The sequence below is a fragment of the Macrotis lagotis genome, chromosome 1 (assembly GCF_037893015.1).
Source record: "Macrotis lagotis isolate mMagLag1 chromosome 1, bilby.v1.9.chrom.fasta, whole genome shotgun sequence".
NCBI lineage: Eukaryota > Metazoa > Chordata > Mammalia > Peramelemorphia > Peramelidae > Macrotis > Macrotis lagotis.
In genome coordinates, this window is record NC_133658.1 from 83,356,206 (window position 1) to 83,374,579 (window position 18,374).

General features: G+C 39.4%; 1 protein-coding gene across 2 annotated transcripts in view; it reads right to left on the reverse strand.

The window, feature by feature from the left end:
- The window catches only part of MAF (MAF bZIP transcription factor), a 505,697-nt gene that overhangs the window by 287,954 nt on the left and 199,369 nt on the right, over positions 1-18,374 (reverse strand). The window lies entirely within an intron of this gene.

Below are 18,374 nucleotides of genomic sequence, written 5' to 3' on the forward strand. Positions count from 1 at the left end.
CCAGATGCTTTTCCCATTTTGTTTGTACCTCCTCTAACATATTCATTATGTACTATTGTGTATTGTAGCTATCAGTGATGATCATTAATAATACAAATAATAATTAATAACATAATGATTTAAACATTTGCACTAGCTTTAGATATATTTTCCTCAATCCTCACAACAATATGATGAGGAAGGTGTTATTATTATGCCCATTTTATGGATGGAGAAAATGAGGTAATTGGTTTAAGTTTCTTGCCCCGGATCACAGAGCTAGTAAGTGTTTGAAACAAGGTTGGAATTTAGATCTTCCGGACACTTTTCCCATTTTGTTTGTACCACCTCTAACATGCTCATTATATACTCTTGTGGATTTCTAGCTATCAGTGATGATCATTAATAATAATTAATAACATAATGATTTAAGCATTTGCAGCAGCATTATATATATCTTCCTCAATCCTCACAATAATACCACGAGGAAGGTGTTATTATTATGCCCATTTTATAGATGGAGAAAATGAGGCAGAAGGTTTAAGTTTCTTGCCCAGGATCACAGAGCTATTAAGTGTAAGGTTTGGAATCTAGGTCTTCCAGATTCCAGATTCACTTGTTGGAATTACAAGCCCTCTCTATCCCTCTGCCCCACTCCAACCCCCAATTCCTCCTTTTCTGAAAACTGAGGAAAGGGATTTTAAAGATCAACAAATACAATAAATACCTTGCCTCTCTTCCAGATACACTTTTTACAGGTGAGGAAACTGAGACTAGGAGAGGGAAATGATTTGTTTTGAAACTTTCTAAATGATAAATTCCACGAACCTATGAATGAATGAATGAATGAATGACTTCCAACTAGTCTGGAGAAACAATTCAATTTTGGGCATTTTTAACTATAAACTCACTAAGCTATATTTGTCTCTTATATCGGGGGAAGGGAATTCATTAGGTTCCCATTATGTGCCAGATGCTATGGTAAGCACTTTATAAATATTATCTATTTTTGACCACAACCCTAGGAGGTAGGTGCTGTTATTATTCCCACCTTACAGTTAAAGAAATTGAGGTAGGCGGAGGTTATGTGACTTAACCAGGGACATACAGTTAGTAGGTGTCTGAGTTCACCTTTGAACTCAGGTCTTTCTGGCTTGCAGGTTCCATGTTCTATCTACTGGGAGGCCCCTGGTCCCTCCTGTACCTCTATGGAACACCAGGTCTAACCAGCAGCTCTGCCCTGGCTCAGAGCTTTAGCATCAGACTCTTCTTCCCCTTCTTTGAAGCAGCCTGCTCCCTCTGACGTTAATTGGAAAGGAAAGAAAGTCAGCAGCTTTGTTTACAATGCAGTTCACATCTGAATAATTTACTATGAAATAAACAGGAGCTGTATACAGTGGCAGAGTCTGCTCCCTTCTCAGGGCCATCTTGAAGTCATCAGATTCAGCTTCACCAAGGAGCAAATGGGTCTGTTCAGTTTTCCCTGAGGCTGCTCTCCAGGCCCTCAGTTATATAACTAACTGTGTTAACACCTTTCCCAATTTATAGACCTTGGCTGGAAACTCTCTCTGCAGATTTCTGGGTCTAACTAAAGCTTCATTCCTACTGGGAAACCCCCCTTTCCTTCTCTCCTACCTCTATGCCTTAGATGTCTCCTGACTTAGGTGCCCTGTTTTGGGGGTTATCCCATTGGCTAACTCAGTCAATCTGTGAATTCTATCCTGGATGATGACTTTAGACTAACTGGATTTACTTTTAAACATGCTTAAAGACTCTGGGAGAGAGTGACAAACCCTTGGAATCTCAAGAATTGCAAGAGTCCACAGACTGTCTCATCTGACCTTTATTTCAACAGGAATGCCCTTGAAAAGCATCCTTGATATGAAACCTTTCCTTCTTTCCCTCTTTCTCTCTCTCTCCCTTTCTTTCTCTCTCTCTCCATTTCTTTCTTTCTTTCTCTTTCTCTTCTTTCTTTCTTTCTTTCTTTCTTTCTCTCTTTCTTTCTTTCTCTCTCTTTTTCTTTCTTTCTCTTTCTTTTTTCTCTCTTTCTTTCTCTCTTTTTCTTTCTCTCTCTCTTTCTTTCTCTCTCTTTCTCTTTCTTTCTCTCTCTTTCTTTCTTTCTTTCTTTCTTTCTTTCTTTCTTTCTTTCTTTCTTTCTCCTTCCTATCTACTTCCTCCCTTTTCCTTCCCTCCCTCCCTCCTTCCTTCCTTCCTTCCTTCCTTCCTTCCTTCCTTCCTTCCTTCTTTCCTTCCTCCCTCCCTTCCTTCCTTCCTTCCTTCCCTTCTTTCCTTCCTTCCTTCCTTCCTTCCTTCCTTCCTTCCTTTCTTTCTTTCTTTCTTTCTTTCTTTCTTTCTTTCTTTCTTTCTTTCTTTCTTTCTTTCTTTCTTTCTTTCTTTCTTTCTTTCTCCTTCCTATCTACTTCCTCCCTTTTCCTTCCCTCCCTCCCTCCTTCCTTCCTTCCTTCCTTCCTTCCTTCCTTCCTTCCTTCTTTCCTTCCTCCCTCCCTCCCTTCCTTCCTTCCTTCCTTCCTTCCTTCCTTCCTTCCTTCCTTCCTTCCTTCCTTCCTTCCTTCCTTTCACCTGAATTGAATTCTTTCCAACTCCTTCTACCTATTGCTTCTAGTCCTGACATCTGAACTTAGGCAAAACAAATGTTATTCCTTTTCCATATCATAACCTGACACATTTTTTTTAATAAATTTTGCCTTCTCAAACATCTCCAGTTCTTTCAAACTATTTCTTTTTCCTTTCAGCCTCACCCCCAGTTGACTTCCTCTGGATACCCTCCAGCTTCTCAGTGTCTTCTTAAATTATGACTCCAAGAACTGAACATAATCTTCTTGATGAGGCCTGATCAGGGCAGGACTATCATAGCTTTCCTTCTGGGCACTCTGCTTCTCTAATGTTGCTTCTGTTATGATATTGTGGACATAACTGAGTTTACAATCCATTAAAATTGCTTTGCAAAACGTTTAGGAGAGGCCTGGGGTGGTAGGATGGGTGCTGTCCAGCTAGCTACAAGGTAAAAAAACCAAGACCTGAAGATTCCCCCACTTTTCCATTAGCCATGCAGTTGGTTTAGATTTGAGAGTGATGGCCTGGTTCAAATATACCCTTCTGGTTCAGTAACAAATATGGTTGGTCCATAGTCCATCATGCTATGTGAGTAATAAAGTGGTTTCCCTCCTCTTGAACAAGCACTTCTTTTTGCCTACTTCACTTTTCTATTATTCTTTCACTCTTCCTCTGTCCTCTCCATTGGGTTGAAAATGTTTCTCTGTCTCTGTCTCTCTTTTTGTCTCTCTTTCTGTCTCATCTTTCTTCTCTTTTCATATTTCTCTGACTCTGCCTCTCTTTGTTAGTCTATCTCTCCTTTCACCTGTCTCTCCCTCTCTTTTCTCCCTTTCTCCCCCTATTTTCTCTCTCTCCCATTGTCCTCACCCCCAAACCTACCACTGTCAGGTGGAGTCACTTTTCCTATAAAGTCTCCTCACCTCTGTTGCTGAAATCCGTGCATTAATACCTACCCCTTTAAGGCAAGGGTTTGGGTGCATAGGTAGAGTGATGATTTGTGTGGTGGTCACTAGAGTAAAGAAAAACCTTCTCTTTTGTATTCCAACACAAGTTGTGCTAGGCAGTGATCAAGGTTATTGTCAAGAAAGTACTTGGTAAAGTAAAAGCACTGTATAGACATTATAAAATAAATGGCAATTATTATATTAGAGACAGTGGTGTAGTAGAATTAACACCAAGCCTAGACTAGGCACACCATCTAGCTCTAAACTCTTGTCTCTGATGTCGTTGTGGGAAAGTCATGAGATCATATATTTAAATCTGAAAGAGACCTTAGAGGCCATCTAAGACAACCTCCTTCCTTTTAACATAGAGGAAACTGAAGCATTTCTAGAGCTATTTCTTTTTGGATATAACCTTTCTGAGTCACAATTTTCTCTTCTCTAACACAGGGATAATAATTGAACCAGTAAACTCACCCTGCCTGTGTGAGGAAGATGCTTTGAAAATTCTTAGAACACTCATAGAAATATGAGCAGTCATTATGATGTTGAAATAAATTATTTATAGTTGGGCACATGGTCAGCCAGCATGCTCAACCCAGTTAGCATATCTACCTGTTTCCTGCATCTGAATATGCAAAAGGCCTCAATATTTTAGCTAATGTGCATTTTCAATGTATTTATTCCTTTGCTCATTAATTCAACTCATTAAACAAGCACCTACTATGTCCAGGGTCTTGTATTAAGTCCAGGGGGAGAAAAAAAGATTAGGAAATTGGATAGAAAAATCATAATATGAAATAAGTGATATGTGGAAGAATACAAGGTATTATGAGATAATCTGAGGGAGAAATAATTTTTAGCCAAAGAGAATTAGGGATAACTTCTTAAAAGAGGTCATTAGTAGCAGGACCGTGAATAATGAACAACCAGCAATCTACCTTTCATGCATTTGGTACCAAGGCTTGTTTTTCATCCATTCATTCATTTATTCACTTACTCACATGCTTATGGAAACCTAGGATTTAGAGCTACAAAATAACTCAGAGGCCATATTGTTTTACTCTTTCTCTATTTTACAAATGGGGAAACTGAGAGGGGGCAGTTAGTGATTTACAGCATAGAATGCTGGGCCTGGAGTCAGAAAGAGTCATCTTTCTGAACTCAAATCTGACCTCAGACACTTGCTATCTATGTGATCCTGTGTAAGTCGCTTAACTTCATGCCTTAGTTTCCTTAACTGTAAAATGAGAATAATAACACTTTCCTTTCATGGTTATTGTGAAAATCAAATGAGGTAACATTAAGATCCAAATGAGGGATCAGAAATCATTTAGCTGGGATCACTTACAATCTAAGAGAGGCAACATGTTGCAATGAAATGGGTTTGTAGCCAAAGAACTATGTGTGAACCCTGAGATTATCATTAATTAACTGGGACAAGATCCTGAATCTCCCTCGGATTCTGTTTCCCCTTCTGTTAAATGAAGGGGATGGATTAGATGACCTCCAAGTTTTATTTTAGATCTAACTATATTGTGCCTGACAAATGGCCCTTTCTGAAGGATATTCTGGGACAGGCATCTCACCACTTTGTGAGGCAGTTCATTCCAATAGTGGAGAAGATTTTCTTTATCCAGACATATTCAAAGTCATTCTAATATCAGTAGAATCTGTCAGAGATCATACTAATTCTTGCTATAAGAACCTATAATTTACTGGCAGAACTTTTGAGAATCTAGGACCTCTGCCAACCTAGATAAGCATTTTTGTTTTATTTTATTAGTATCTTTTCCAAACATCATCATTTCTTTTTTTCTTTTTTGTTTTTTGTTTCTCTTTTTTTTACCACTTTCATTTCTGAATACATACCTTCCCATCATTCAAAGAACAAGAAGGAGAGGAAGAGAACAAGGCATTATTAAGCATCTACTAAGAAACAGGCACTGTCTTTACACAAAATACACAAGATAAAGACAGTATTTTTTACAGGCATTGAACCTAAAAACCAAAGAAAAGTGTCTTGTAGGAGTTGGTACTTGATTAAGTCTCGAAGGGAACAAATAGCTCCAAGAGGTAGAGATGAGGGTGAGATCAGAGACTAATGAATTTCTTTGCGTTGTCCTATGAAAGATGGAATTAGAGAAAAGGACTTCTAAGGGAACTTGCCAATCTGAGACGAACTATTAAGAAGGGTGCTCTGGGACTGTGGGCTCCATTGTGATCTGCTGGCACTCCGTGGGACAGGCTTGGAATCCTGCTCTCTGCCCATGCCTCCAAACAGCTCTGCAACATAGCAACCTCTGGCCCTGTCCTAGCATCACCCAGGGGCCTGGCTTTGTAATTCTTGGCCAGGTGCCCAGGAAAGGAAACTACTATTGTCACAAGTGTTGCAAGACCCTTTGGAGCAGCTGATAACAGCTTTTAGGATAAGAAGCTGGAGTGCTTGGCTCCATTTACACCCACATCCTCAAGTCATCTTTATCTCTGGATTTCTCAAAAAGAATGTGGTCATTCCTAAAAGCAAAGCTGATAGATTCACATGGTTCATAGAAAGAACCCTGGACTAAGAATCAGTCAATCAACATTTATGAAACACCCACTAGGTTTTACTGATTAAACCTCTTCTGAACCTCAGTTTTCCTTTCTGTAAAACAAAGATGCACTGGAGATTTGAGTTTTAGTCCTATCTTTTAATGATTGTTGCCCTGACAAGTCATTTAGAGAAGGGAAGTGGGCCCACATTTCTCCCTCTGTAAAAGAGAGGAACTGGATTATATTATATTGTAGGTACCTCCTAGTTCTGACATTTAACATTCTATGTTTTAGGGTTCCATATGCTCATATGAGGCAGTGAATAAAACCTGGATCCTAAATCTAAGAAGATGTGAGTTCAAATCCAGCCTCAGTCACTTATTTGCTATATGACTCTGGGCAAGTCACTTAACCTCAACTTCCTTAACTGTCAAATGGGAATAATAACAGCATCGGCTTCCTAAGGTTATTGTGAGAATCAAATGCAATAACATTTTTAAAGTGAGAGTTATATAAAGGATTATTTCTTCCCCCCTATCCAACTATACCCTTTTCTGATTCTGTAAGTCTCACAGGGGAAATTCTTGTGGGCTGGACCCTTGGGCTTATCTGTTCATTGTTGACCTTCAAGGCACTGTGGTATAGTAGAAAGACTGCTGAATGTGGGAATCAAAGAACTTGGGTTGGATCCAGTCTGGGTGACTTAATGACTGTGGAACCTTGGTTAGGTCCCTTTTCTGAGTCTCAATTTTCAAATCTGTAAAACAAAGGGGTTCAAATGGGTGGTTTTTGAGGGGAGCTGGAAGCTCGAAACTTTAAGTCTATCCATTTATCTTAAATTACATCATTTCAGAAGCTCCTCTCTCTTGCCTTGCTGTCCCTGAAGATTTGTTTATGAAAAACATGGGAGAAATATTAGTTATATAATGCTCCCCCATCTATTATCTCTGGAACTGGGTTTTATATTGCTGACTATCCTTCTGTGCTTGGGATCTTGAAGAAATGGGGGAGGGGAGTGGCATGGGTCCCAAGAGGCTAAAGTGACTCCCTTAATTAACAAGAGGTCTGGAACCTCATATCCTTGAGAAGACCTCTCTTTGCCAAGGAAAACCCTGTGCCCAAACCAACATGGGAGATCAGCAAACTTCTGGGCTCCCTAGGTAGTTCAGGGGTATTAAAACTCAATACACTTGCTGGTCCTCTCTCCTTTCTTCCTCAGTTTGCTCCAAGTTCTAAGGAAAGCCAATAGGAGACTATGTAAAGGTTGACTTCAAAAACCAAACTTGCAGGGAGGGACACAGGAAGGTCCACTCCTCAGGCTGAGATAACTCAATATTGCTTATTTCTAGAACTGTTCTCTGCGAGTAATCATTTCTGCTTCGGAGAGAAGAAACAAGCTGACAGCAGTTTGCCAGCTTTCTTTGTCCATGGGAAGAAATCAGGTGGGTGCCCTGGTTGGGGGTTAAGTGAGGCAAGGCAGTAGTAGTAGTAGTGCCATGGGAAAGAGAATTAAATATAAGGTCAGAATACAAACATAGAAATTTATATTATATAGAGTTTTATAGATTACCAAGTACCTTACCAATAATATATTGCTGGATTCTTACAACTTATGAGGCCTTAGATAAGACATTGCCTTTCTCTAGACCTCAGGTTCCTCATCTGGAAAATGAGGGGGTGAGTGGAATGATCTTTCTTTTCAGCTATGATCACAGCTCTTTCCCCATGAATGCTGACTTCCCCATTGTGGAGAGGAAGAAAGTCACCAGGGGAAAGTGATAGAACCAAGATTCCACCCCCAATATTCTAATCTGGTACCGGTTCTCACCTCCTTTTCCCAGCTTGTAAAAAGAGGGTGTTAGATTAGAATCTATCCAGTGGTTGAGTTCTCATTAGTGCTAATCTGCTGTGTCTCTGTGAATTCCTATACGTCCTCTTAGTTCCTGCCCCTGCCTCACCTAGCTAGGTCTGTGTTGTTGTGGTGTTGGGGTGGGGTAATGGAGGCAGGGGAAGAGACTGGACTTCTGTTTTTTAATCTTTCTGGTGAGGACACTCCCTCTACCAGTTGCTCTTTAACTTATATCCTTAGACTGTTGTCTTAGGTCCTTCTTTACTGAGAGGTTAAGATAATATGACCAGTGTGTGGCAAAGTCAGAATCTGAACCCAGATCTTTCTGACTTGATGACAGGCTCTGTTCACTGATTCAAATGTAAAAGTTGGGAGCAAGAGTAAGGATTGTTTCATTCCTTATGCATGTATCCTCAGGGACTAGCACAGGATCAGTCACATAGTAGGTGCTTAATAAATTCATATTTATCAATAATTGATCAATATCTTATAGCTGCCTCTCCAGAGGTGATTATAAGCAATAAATTAGATAATGTATTTGAAGAGCTATATAAATGCCTATGATCTTTTTTTTAATCATTATTTTGCCACTTAATAAGATAAGAGGTGCCCTATCTCTTTAGAGAGCACATAGCTGGGGCCTAGTTTCAAAAGTCAATGCCAGGCCTTACAGGACTGGGAATCCTACTGTGTCTATTCTGGGGCTGGAATGGCATTCCCCAAGCCTGGCTCTCCAAGAGGCGTGTTCCTGCTATCAGCAGGCATGGAGAAAGGAACAGTGGCCCTGAGGGTTGGGGCATGAAGGGAGGAGGTGGGGAAGGAGAGGGGACCCACATGCAGAGCTCCAAGCCACTTTGCAGGGGGTTCCCTCAGGCATTTCTAATTAGGGGAGTTATTTCTGCCCCGTCGCAGATTATGTGGCTCCTGTGCTCGGCATTACCCATGAATCAAGTCATTATTAACTCAGCAAGTGTCAGCCCTGGTTACCAAAGCACATGGTCTGGAAATAGAGCAGTTAATACGCCAGGCGGATTAGGTGCCACTTAAACTTGCCACCACAATTAGAAACCCAGAACTTTTGAAATATTCACTGAGGCATGTGGGGGAAAAGGAGGCCCCGGTTGATCCACCAAAGGTTCACTGGAATCCTGCCTTCTGGAATGAATTTGGCTTGTGACCACTTAGGACCAGCAAGGGTGTCTTTGTATCAAGGTGCCTGAGATCCTAGGGCCTCAGCACCTGATGGACTTGACTACTTTTTTGTTAAGACGTGACCAGCCTACAGGGTCCTTGGCACATAACCAGCTTGCCTCTTCATTCCTTGGATCAGAGCAGGTCATGGAGAAAAGGAAATGGGACCTGGAGTCAAGAGGTCCAGTGCTGATTCTGAGTAGTGACCTGGGACCAGTCAAAGATTTGACTTCCTCCTTTATAAAATGGTGATGATAAGCTTTGTCCTGCCTTCCTCATGGACTGTGGGGAGAGTCAAATGAGGTAGCATATATGAAAGGTGTGGAATAGTGGAACTGATGACAGCAACGATAATATATAATAATAATAATGATAATGATAATGATAATTATAATAAGCATTTACATGTTTTAAGTTTTGCAAAGCTTTATATAGATTATCTCATTGGATCCTCACTATAACCCTCTGTAGTCAGTTTTATTATTATTATTATTATTATTATTATTCCCAATTTACAGAAGAAGACATTGAATGGAAATCTGAGAGGTTAAATGAATTGCCCACAATCATACAAAGTTATATGAACTCAGGCCTCCAAGTCCAATGTTCTATTCATTATGTTGTCTTGCTGCCCCTCGCTACCTTGGAATAAATGCTCAGTTGATGGATTTTCAGCTTATTTACTGATTTTAACTACAATCCTTGGTGATATAAAAATTAATGTAACATCTTGTAATGAATCCCTAATGCAGATGCTTGCCCTCAGTTTCCTCATCTATAAAACGAAAGCCTCCAGTCTCTGTTCTAACTTTAATACTATGAATCCTAATTCTTGCTGACTTGCTGACTTGTTCTTATCTAACATATCCTTTGAGCAAATGTCACTGTAATTCCTAAAGTGCTATTTGAAACATATTTATTATTTCTAAATTACTAGGAAAATGAGGTAGTTCAATAAGTGTAGCTAGAGAACAGGCTTCCTCAGAATCAGGAAGCTCTGGGTACAAGAGCTGATCCATCTTAACTGGGAGAATCTAAGCAAGTCACTTAATTTTACATTGCTCAAGGTAAAACTCTAAGACCACAAGTGGTCATACATGTGATCAGCACATGTATGAAGAGCTTTCTCAGGCTAAGTCCTCCACAACAATGAAATCACAGGTCCAGGTTACAACGTTAGGAATTAGGAGTATTGTTGGTTTTCCCTTGTCTCCGTCACTGTATCAATTCCTCCCTTCCATCTTGAAATGATTAAGTCCATGAACAGAATCATTCATGATATTTCAGAAGATCTGTGACAGCCTAAAGCAGTCTTCACTGACTTGTATTCTTTGGGAAAAATCACTTGTTCAGGCTGGTGGTTTCTCTAGGTTAATAGTTTAATAGGTAGTTTCTCCAGTTCAAGAAATTTCAATGGCTCCCTCTTACCTCGAAGAAAAAAAAAAAATATATATATATATATATGTATATATATACATATATATCAATACTTGTGATTGACATTTAAAACCCTTCAATATCTGATTCCCACTTACTTACTGGACTATTTTCTCAATACTCCCCTTCACGTATACACTGTTCTCTGCCAAACTAACATGCGATTTCCTTTATCAAATAGTCCTTGCTTTTGCATAGGATAGCCCCATCTTTGAAATGCTCTTCTTCCTTATTTGTATCTCCTGCCTTCCCTACTTGTCTCTTCAAAGCACAACTGAAATTTTGTTTTTTAGAAAATGCTTTTATAAATTTCTTCCAGTTGGTTATACATCTATACTCAAATTACCTTGTATTATTTTGGATGTGTATACACACATATGTGCATGGATATTCACCTGTGTGAATGTGTACAAAGTGTATAAATACATGCATCTATACATGCACACACAACACAATATAAAATATTTGGGTTAATAAAGTAAAAAAAATAAAGCAGTATATTCATATACACATATATAGAAATATATACTTATATTTGTCTACATACAGAGATTTATATAGTATGAGTATACATGGGTGTATATGTGCATTAGGCAAATAAATGTATGTAATTGTATACATATAAACATATATTTGTGTGAATGACTGCATACGGTATTTACTCATCTCCATATATATTACTTCCTTCCCCCAGTAGCACATAAGTTCTACAAGGACAAGAATTGTTTTTAGCATCATTTGTTTGTCACCAGTAACTACTCAGCCCCCAATACACAGTAGGTTCTTCAAAATGCTTGCTATGTTGAGTTCATTTCAGAAAGGATTGAATGGAGTGGTGGTGGGTGGAGAGCATGTGAGAAAGTCACTTAGATGATAGTTGTCATCAGTATTTATCATCTTATTGTTATTTTATTCATGAAAGCTCTACCCTAATGCCTCATCATGCATGAAAAAGGACCATGGGCTCTAAGAGGTTCCACCAGCAAAGGATGGACTGTACCTTAGATGAAGTCATGAAGAACTCTCAAGGAGAGAGAAAATAAATCTACAGTCTACTTGGTTAAGTACTGAGAAGCTCATCACCAAATGGACCACAGAGTGATGCGTCTTTTGGTGTCACCATCTTTCCAAAATCACCTTTCAAGTGATGGAGGATTTGTGACCTGCATGCATCAGTGGAGTAATAAAACACACAGAGGAAGGTAGTTCTCCTTGCAAAGTATAGATCTGAGATACATTTGTCCTTGTATATATAATCCAACAAGAGAAGATGCTTGTGGTAGGAAGATCAGCTCAGCTATGAGTCTGGGGAGGATCACCACCAGGGAGTTGACCCTCAGTGATAAAGGGTTTAGGCCACAGACATTCAAGAAACATTCCACTGAGGCAGGGAGAAGAGAAGAATTAAACTATTGAAAATCATGGGTGATTTCTATGTTCGTTTCCATGAAAGAAACATTTATTTAGCACTTTCTTTGAATAAGGCCCTTGACTAGGTGCTAGAGATATTAAAATCAACAATAAAGGGGGCGGCTAGGTGGAGTAGTGGATAAAGCACCGGCCCTGGAGTCAGGAGTACCTGGGTTCAAATCTGGTCTCAGACACTCAGTAATTACCTAGCTGTGTGGCCTTGGGCAAGCCACTTAAGCCCATTTGCCTTGCAAAAACCTAAAAAAAAAATCAACAATAAAATAACGATGATTTTTTAAAAAATGATCATGGCTCTCGTGAGTTGCTTAGGAACAATTTTAGTGACATATATTTATTCTTTGCTTTATCCCCAAGCACAATGGTCATGCATGTAGCAGGCCCTCAAAAAAAGTGCTATTTTGAATCAATTTTCTCCTACACTAGAGTTTTTGCTGGAAATCTGGATTGCTGAACAGTTAATACTGTCAATGCTCACCACTGCTCATGAAACCTGAAATAAGTACAGTGCTAATCCTTTTATATTTATATAGTACTTTATAGTTTCTGCTGTCCATTTCAACAGTCAATCAATCAACAAATATTTATTAAGAATCTAAAATGTGCCAGACATCCACTTGATCCTTATAATACTCATATAAAGTAGGCAACACAGAGGGTTCTTTTGGTCTGTTTAATCCCCTTTTAGAGGTGGAGAAGATGAGAGTTAGAAAAACAAAATCATAGAATCATAGGATTTTAGTGCATAAAGGCACCTCTGGGGTCATCTGATCCAGTATCTAAGTAGGAATCCCCTCTACAATATCCCTGATAAATGGCAATCCATACTCGGATAAAGACCTCCACTTTGGGGGAACTTTCTTGGGGATTTCTTTAAGGACAGGCAACAGGCAATGAAAGATAAACCTGAGACAAGATGCTTCTTACCTCCTAGCTCAGTGTTCTCTTATTCAGGGCCCTGGGGTGCTTCAGGTTCCTTCTGGGTGTGATGCCTACAAATACAGACTCTAATTCCTTTCAACCTGGTGGACAGTGACCAAAATGATGATTGAGTGTTAATGGGATCTAGTGAAAAACTCTCTGATGCTCTCATGTAAATGGTGGGAGATACCAGGGGCTGCTGAAATGAGAAAAGTCTGTATAATGAGACTGAATGAAGGATCCCAGATTAATTGGGCAAAAAGTACATGGAAAGGGACAAGCATATTCAGAGAGAACCACTTGCCAAAAGAAATGAAATTACCCCCAAACTGGGTATCTCTAGCACTCCAAGGGATTTTGAGCATTTGCCTTATCTTGTCCCACAAAGCAGAGGGGGATGCTGGTGCCAGCTCCAACCTACTCAGGAGAGCTGGTTGCTAATTTCCAATTTGAGAATTTATACTTCAGAAATTGGTGTAATCAAATCAGGGCTTGTTTTATTGCTTTGTTTGTTGCTTAGACTTAAAAAAGTAATGGAATAAATGATAATACTGCAGATTAAATCAAACTTAAAAGTGTATTGAATGTCTTCTCGCTGTCTGCCCTCATCCCCAAGAAAACCAGCTGTTAACCATTTATCAGCCCACTCCTGCTTAGAAAACCTCTCATTTTATGTATAAGGAAATCAAGGCCCCCCCAAAAGGAGCTGATCCTGTTCATAATAAGTAGCAGATATAGGATTTGAAACCAGATCTTTTGACCTCAAATCTGTCTCTCTTCTCTCCACACAAAACTGCTCCTAGTATGTATTGAAATCTGGTGATAATGATATGAAGGTTTTGGCAGGATTACTGTCTTTGTAATCTTCACTTAGCACAACAAGATGCTTCCAGATCCAGAGAGAAATCAACAATTGATTAATTGACTCATCCCACCTGCTAATTTTGTTTTGCCTTAGAAGAAAATGGAGATTTACTGGGAATCTTTAAGAGGTTCTTATTTGTTGAACTACTGGGTTAGGTATGTGCATTCAGGGATGGAGGGTAGGGCAGAAATCCTATCTGTCATCAACTTGCTTCTGATTTTACGGGGTGAGCAGAGGAAAAACTTTTCAAATGACTTTCAGGGCTAGGACAACACAGAAACAATCATAGGGTTAACGATTTATAGTTGGAAGGGACCTCAGAGGCTGATGAATCCAGTTGTTAGCATCTAGGGGTTCCAGTGGGTGGCCCAGGACTGGGGACCAACCTTCCCTCTCCAAGTCTGACTCAGGTGGCTGTTTTTAAAGTACCCCTAAGTCCCCTGAGGTAACTTTCTTATAATTGCTCTTAACCATTTTGATTAGTGCATTGTGGCTGAGAATGCAAATTGGCATGGAGTCCTATAAGACATTACTGTATCTACACCAAACCATTCTTGCCGGCAGAACATTCTTAATAAAAACAATCAATCAGGCTTAGACTTAATTTGGCGTCCTATCTGGGCTCTTATTAAAGGGGTCTTCAGTCTCCCAAAGGAAGTCACTCTTTAGACAAAGCATTGTTTAACAATACAGGTAGCCTTTTGTTGTTATTGCTCCAACACAGGCAGAGAGGGAGAGAGGAGGAAGGGGAACCCTGGTTGTTCCTATTTATGGATAAGCATTGCAAAAGCTGACATTTTCTTTTAAAATGTGATGTGGGATAGTACAGTCTCCTATGGTCAAGCAGACGCTGTCTTTAAAAAGTTGGGTAGGCATGGAAAATGTCCCTGAACCTCTCTGATCTTAACTTCCATATGTAAAGCAAATAGTCCTTGTCTGACCTATAAGGGTTTTGTGAAGATCAGAGGGGCTGTGTGTGTGTGTGTGTGTGTGTGTGTGAAATAAAGTAATTATAAAACTTCAACTGCTACACACAATTAAGGGAATACTAATACTACTTGGAATTCTACCAAGAAGGGGTGATAGGACATTTGGAGATGGGAAGTTTGAATGAGATACTTTCAAACTGTGTGACCCTAGGCAAATCATTTCTCTTTCTTGGACCCTGGTTTCCTTTGCTGTATAAAGAGGGAGCTGGACTTAATGTTCTTTAATTCATCTTCTAACCTTTAAACTATAGTCCAAAGAAAGTAATGCATGGGTTGGTTCCATAGTGAGTGAAGCGATAACCTTGGGCTCTGATATAAAGAGAATGCAAAGGAGAGTCTAGCACAGGGTTAGGGGATGCTGAAGGCAAACTTTTTTTTGCAAGACAATAGGGATTGTCCCCTCATATATTTTTAATTTTAAAAAATTTTCCCCTACATACAAAAAAAGCAAGTTTCTTTTTGCAAGGCAGTTGGGTTAAATGACTTGTCCAAGGTCATACAACTAGGTAATTATTAAGTGTCTGAGACTCACGTCTCCTGATGACAGGGCTGTTGCTCTATCACTGCACAATCTAGCTGTCCCTGAAGGTAAGCTTAAAGGAAAATCTGAGTACAGTAGGATGAATATGGGTAGACTAGACGTGTTATGTATAATGGGAGGGAATATTCACATGGAAAAGATTTCAGATAAACCTGAAATATTATGTCATGGTAGCAGTAGCTCACATTTATATAATGTTTTACAAAACACTTTCCTCACAGTAATCTATGAGGTAGGGAATATAACTCTTCTTACATTTTTACAGATGAGAAAACTAAGAATTCTAGCAGAATGTAGAACTCAAGGATGTACAAATATAAAGTAAGGAAACCATGACTAGGATCCTGAACCACTTAACTCTTCTGTCCAGTGCTGCTTCCTAGGGTTGCCAAATACTCAATTTAAGGAATAAAGAGAGATTAGCCCCATAAAAACTGATCAGATCAACAGAGGCAGAGATTCAGGAGCTCAAAACTAAACAGAGAAGTTGCTTGTTTCATCGTCATAAGAAGATAAGGCAGAAGTTCCCTGGAGAAGTATGTCTCCCAGTTGTTCAAAATCACTCTGGTTCTAATTCATTTATTCAGCCAAGAAAAATAGACATTAAATGCATAGTGGATAGGAAACTCTGGGCTGTACTCCCTCAGATATCATAGAGTGACAGAAGACAAATATCTCTTCCCTAGTAGGGTGAATTCTATAATACAAAGAGTACATCTTGCATGCATTCAAGAGGAACACACTAGGTACTAGGAAAGTATCCAAGCCTCACTTAGCTGCCTTGGGAGCAGATCCAAAATGTGACCACAAATCTTGGGTCAATCAGTCCTTTCAGTTTGTATAACCCTGTCATTATTCTGGATGAACAAATTCTTTTGGAAGAAAGAAAAGGTGCCAGGGTTGGCCTTCACATTAATTTCAGTCAGAGAACAGAAAAAGCTTGTTCAAACAACTCTTTAGGTTCATCCAATTTTTAAGGATGAAGTGGTTTAGTGGGCCTGGAATCAGGAGACCTCAGTTCAGATGCTGACTGTCACTTATCTCAGAGAAGACAGATCTGGAAGGGACATCAGAGATCATGTCAATCATTGATTTATTTGTGTATTTGTTTATTCTATTTAACTTTATCTATCTGTCTATCTGTGTATTCATTGATCCATCCATCCATCCATCCATCCATCCATCCATCCATCCATCCATCCATCCATCCATCCGTCTATCTATCCATCTAGCAATCAATCTATCTAACTGCTATTGCCTCAGTTTCCTCATCTGTAAAATGAGGATAACAATAGCACCTACTTCCCAAGACTGTTATGCTATTCAAATGAAGTTATAATTGTAAATTGCTTAGAGATTCACAGGCACTGTGCTGGTCACATAACAAGTACTATACAAATTTTATTTATTATTATTAATCATTTAAAATATGAATTTGTTATTGAGTTGTTTTTGACTTTTGATGACCCCATTTGGGGTTTTCTTGGCTGAGATACTGGAATGGTTTGACATTTCTTTCTGCAGCTCATTTTACAGATGAGGAAACTGAGGCAAGCAGGATTAAGTGAGTTGCCCAGAGTCACATAGCTAGGAAGTTTCTAGGTCTGGATTTGAAGTCAGGTTTTCCTGACCAGGTCCAGAGATCTATCCCCCGCACTCTCTAACTACCCTTTTTAATTATTTTTAAGACTGGATCTCCTAACTTATCCATGTTAGAAGTGGTAAGTTTTACAGATTGGATATCACTGTTGATCATCATTATATGCTCTATGTTCAGCTTGGGAGAGTGTGCCTGCCTTAAACAACCTAGTATCTTCCTGCTCCCTGGACCTCCTCATATTGGTATCCGACTTAGGATTTAGTCCGCCATCACTCCGAATTCCTGAGCTCAAGTGATCCAACGTCCACCTCTGTCTCCCCAGCAGCAGATACCACACACCCGACTGCTCCTCACTTTAAGAATAAGACAAAGACCTAGGTAGGTGAAAGGCTTGGTCCCAGATTGCAGACTAGTTTGTAGCAGAGCTGAGATTCCCACCCTAATCCTTTAAAATCCTGCTTCTTTCTATTGTATTCACTGAATGTCACTTCCTTTCTCTGACCTTGAGTTATCTCATCTCTAAAATGATAAGGTTGGACTAGATGGTCTATAAAATCTCTTCTAGCTTCAATATTCTAGAGTTCATAGAACTGGAAAATTTTAAAGATAACTGAGTCCAACCCCCTCATTTTAGAGATGAGAAAAATGAGACCTAAAGGCTAAATGATTTGTTCAAGATCACAGGGAGTAAATATTAGAAGAGGGATTCAAACTCAGATCCCATGACACCTGGTTCATCACACGTTTTCTTCCATATTGAAATTCTTCCACGTGTCCAGGGTTGAGAGATAGGCTGAAGTGAGAAGGTAAAGCTATGTCTGGGGGAAACCTATGTAGAAGTGTGAGGCAGTGCTAATTCTAGAACAAATAATTGAATTTCTGCCCATGGAGGCTCAGGGAAGTTATGTAGAGTATCACAAAGGCAAAAAAGGTGACTTCTGAGGGTCCAGATATTCTTTTCAGATATGTGACTAAGATGATCACACAATTCTTACTCATAGTGTTTTAACTTCTACAGAGGATGCCAACCACTGCCATCCCTCCGAGACAACAATGACCTGCTATGGAGAGGGCAGTTTCTATTTGTGACTGAGACAGTTCAGGCTTTTTTCCCCTTTAATTTTTGTTTTGGAAAAGATTAAAAACTAAGCCATATCTTCCTCAGAAATGAGATATCAAATTAAAACCTATATTGAAATTAATCAATCAATATTTCTTAAAGACCATTATACCCAATGGTAAGTATACAAAGTCAGTGAGATTAGTGACTTAGTACAGTCCTCCCGGCTCAAATCCAATTCATGTGTATCTCATGGCATTACCTCCCTGATATCATAGTCTTCTTAAAGAATGAAAGACAGACAACAACATCAGTCTGGCAGAGGTATGAAGTATGGCTAGGAGAAGGGAGATGTTGAAAGTAGGGAAAATGATCCAGTAGTCCAGATAATCCTGCCATATATTCATATTTATTTTCAAAATTCTTTCCAACGTTATTTATGACAATGACAAACCAGCATTTCT